We start from the raw sequence: 3970 nt of genomic DNA, 5'->3' as shown, positions 1-3970 counted from the left end.
GATAGCTGGGTTCTAATTGTATCTAACAGACTTCAGATGAATGGCACTGCACTTCAGAAGCACACAGTTATGAAGAAAATTCTCTTTTTCATTTTGGTTTCCTTCTCTCCTGATTTGTTTGAAAGACTGAAATTTGACTCTTGAGGGTGGAGGATGAGTTTTGGAATCCTTCCCCACCTCCCAGGACTCTTCCATCCTGCGCCCAGTTTCCCCGTTCTTTGCTATCTGCCCAGCGCCGCCCACGTGATGTCATGAAAGCTGCACTGTTTCACATCTGGAGCATCTCTTGGTCCACGATTCAGGGACCCAAGTCCCCCTGGTCTCTTCCAGGAACGAACTGGCTCCCGGACAATTGCCTAGTGTCCAGGCAGGGGCCACTTTCTTTTCAGAGGACATTTGATGTGAAGAGATCACTGTTCATTACATCAGGGGAGGCAACCTGGCAGCTCTGCGCCGGTGCTCCAATTCTATTTGGTTTGTAAACTATAGATTTTCTTTACTGCGTGTTTCCTTTACACAGCTTGTCTTTGTCTAGATTCACAGTATTTCCTCTGACACAATCATCCTTCAAATATTACCCCAAACAGCAGTGGTGGTGGTGGGGTCACAGAGAAATACCCAAACAGTTCTATCTTATTATACTAGTGAACTCTTTCCTACAGGATACAAAAGACACGGATAAGAATATTAGCGTCTGTTGTCTTGGCAGCAGGGTTACTGTTAAAATAGTGGAATTTAGGGACATATTTTGGTTATTTTATAAACTGCATTACTCGCCTTTATCTATGAAACCCAATGATAGATTTCTTCAAGGAAGTGATAAAACATTAGTTAGAACAATCACAATCTTGGATAAATAAAAAGGCAACCAATAAAACCGCCGACTACTTGGATGAAAAGAGTACTGTGTTACCCCGCTGTGAAGGGACAACACGGAGCTTGGATAAAAGCTGGGGAAGGGAAGCTGCTGACAGCATCAGCTGGTGTCTTTCTGAAACTCAGTCTTCAGTCACACTGCACTTGCTCACCAATGTCTTCCATGTATTTGCTTTCGTGCACCTATGGGGATTTGGGGAGTCACAATGTTGGATTCTGATACATTTTTAAAAATCTGGCTTAGAGCCAGTTGACTGAACTTGGTTAACTGGGTGAGTAAATAATCCTGCAGCATAAACTGTTCACCTGGAATGATGCACTCGTTTTGAGGTTAAGGATGCAGCTGAAACAAATCTTTGCATCCCTGTCCCTGAAGGAAGGGCTTTTCAGTGAGGGGGTCCAGAACCCTGAGCTCAGCCTCCAAGGAGGCGGGTGAGGCCACTGGGCGACCTTGAGCAAATCAGTCTCTTCAAGGGTCTCTTTCTTCCTGGGTCAGATGAAGTCAACCGGTTCAGAGGGGTGGAAGAGAAAAGCAAATGAGATTGTGTCTGTGAAGTTCTTAGCGCAGTGGCTGGGACACACGTGCTTGATACATGATTGCTATGAGTACTACTACCTCTAACCAGATGTTGCTGTTGTTTTAAAAGAAGAGATACATTCACAAAGGTATGTTTAGGGCTTCCCTGGTGGCGCAGCGGTTAAGAATCTGCCTGCCAACGCAAGGGACATAGGTTCGAGCCCTGGTCTGGGAAGATCCCACATGCCGCGGAGCAACTAAGCCTGTGCGCCACAACTACTGAGCCTGCGCTCTAGAGCCTGCAAGCCACAACTACTGAGCCCACACGCCACAACCACTGAAGCCTGCATGCCTAGAGCCCATGCTCCGCAACAAGAGAAGCCACCGCAATGAGAAGCCCACGCACCGCAACCAAGAGTAGCCCCCGCTCGCCACAACTAGAGAAAGCCTGCACGCAGCAACGAAGACCCAACACAGCCAAAAAATAAATGAATAAATTTATTTAAAAAAAGAAAGAAGGTATGTTTAGATTATCCGTTTTAAGAAAAGCACAAAAGAACCAGGGAAGGTCTCAATGCCTCCTTCCTCAAAGTGAAGATACATTTCCTTGTTCTGTGATCTCTGTGCAGTTAGAATGCAGGACAAGACTTAAGATACACAGGTATTTATTTTCCTATTCAGGGAAAAATGTACTCATTTACCCAAGTAAGTTTACCCGTTCATTCAAGACACATTTATTAACTCCTAGTAGGTGACAGGTATGAACATACTATTAATGAGATAATTTTTTTTTCTCAGAAAGATATTTCTTATATTTCTAATCAAGGGATTTTCTTTTAACATTTATTTGTGTCTTGCAAATTCCCAGGATACCTTCTGCTGGAAAAACCTACCTCGTATTTGAAAGCAAAGGCTATGTCGCTGTACTAATTTTATGTCAAGTCCAAATTATAGCAAACCTGGTGTCTGTGAATGCCCTTGAAAGGTTTATATGGTGGCCAATGTTATGCCAGCACTCATTCAGTTGCGAGCAATTGTCTTTTTCAAGGTGGAGAATTCTAGAATGTTTACCTTTGACCTTGGCCTTCTGTGGATTTGTGCATCTTTGTCTGCTACCCTTGGGCTTGTGTTCCTGGGCTCTGGGCTGCAAAGTGTCCTCCTTTGCATCCGAGGCTCCTGCAAAGTGCCAGGTAGACAGTGGGTTGAAGCAAAGCTGAATTAAGGAAATAAAGAAGAAGGAAAAGTGAGAAGGGAACAGAGAGATGGTGTATAAGAGGAGGAGGGTGGGCGGAGAGAACTTTACCCACGTGGTTGGCTATTGAACAAGTTGATACGTTAGAGACAATACAAAATGTAGTGCATATAAAGGATATTTCTCCTTTCATGGATTCCAGAGGGAGAAGAAGTCAAAAGGAACAGGTCAGAGATGCCCAAGTCAGAAGGGGGATGGGGCGAAAGTGCATTTGTCCAGCAAGAAACTGGCAGGGCCCCTTCTAAGGGGCCCTTAGAAGGTGACATTGTCCAACTGGAAATAGGGGAGCGACCGAGGCATCACTGCTCACACCTGGTTCAATCTCCAGTCCAGAGAATACGGCAAAGGGGACTGAGTCACTGATGTAACCCTTAAAGTTTCCTTACGAGGGGATGGCCATTCTGGAGACCAATGGACTTCTCAATAAGTCCAATAAATCAGTTTTTCTTCCAGGGCTAAAACAAATGACTGTTTCTCAGGCTGAGGGCCAGCTGAAGTAGCTGGTTGGGGTTATTTGGGCTGTGCTGTTTAAAAACAATACAGTATACTCACACTCATGTGGGGGCCGGAAATCAGAAGAGAAAGGGTCAGATTCACTGCTGCTCTCCTACACACCCACACCTTCTGAGCGCAGGGGCAGATGTAACTGTCTGCACTGTGTATCCTTTTGTCCTGTCTTTTCATGCTTCTTAGCCAAGTGTAAAGAGTCAATTTGGTGTCAGTTAAAAGCACACATGGTATTAAACTGATAAGAACAGATACTACACTTGATCTTAGCCAAAAGGCCGAAAGAGAAAAAAAAAAAGCACACGCGGTAGAACTCCATGGTACTAGTCATCTGCTGATGACCCACCAGGAGAAGCTTGGGAGCCAAGTTTGGACTTACGTCCAAAGAAGAACCCTCGCTCACCCCAGCTAACTGAGGTTTTATATCAACATTTCAAATGGAATGGGAGACACAGCTCTTTAAGAAGGGGTACTGACAACAGGAAATTAAATTCTGTAGGTATTTGCCAAGGATGTAAAATGTGATGCACGTTTACATAACAGAAACTGCAATTCAGTTGGCACCAGGAAGATAATGTAGAAAAATGGTCACGTGGCTGAATTTTGTGCCTGAGACATCATTTTGTACCTGGAATCGTGATTTGCCGTAAAAATTCTGAAGTATCTGACAGGATCATTTTAATTACACAAGTAATATACATTGTCTTCTCGTTTGCAGAAAACCTTAATAGCAATTAGAGACTTCCCAGATGAGCTGTGACGGGGTTGAGAATCGAAAAGCTTGGGTGGGAAAGCAGAAACCCAGATTTGGTTGTTTT

At 44.3% G+C, this 3970-nt stretch overlaps 1 pseudogene; it reads right to left on the bottom strand.

Moving 5' to 3' along the window:
* Positions 1–3346: 3346 nt before the first annotated feature.
* On the bottom strand, positions 3347–3443 carry LOC136132379 (U2 spliceosomal RNA; annotated as a pseudogene).
* Between the last annotated feature and the right edge of the window lie 527 nt (positions 3444–3970).

This window comes from Phocoena phocoena, chromosome 12, assembly GCF_963924675.1.
Source record: "Phocoena phocoena chromosome 12, mPhoPho1.1, whole genome shotgun sequence".
Lineage (NCBI taxonomy): Eukaryota > Metazoa > Chordata > Mammalia > Artiodactyla > Phocoenidae > Phocoena > Phocoena phocoena.
Note: the sequence above shows the minus strand (reverse complement) of the source record. Positions and strands in the feature narration are given on the sequence as shown.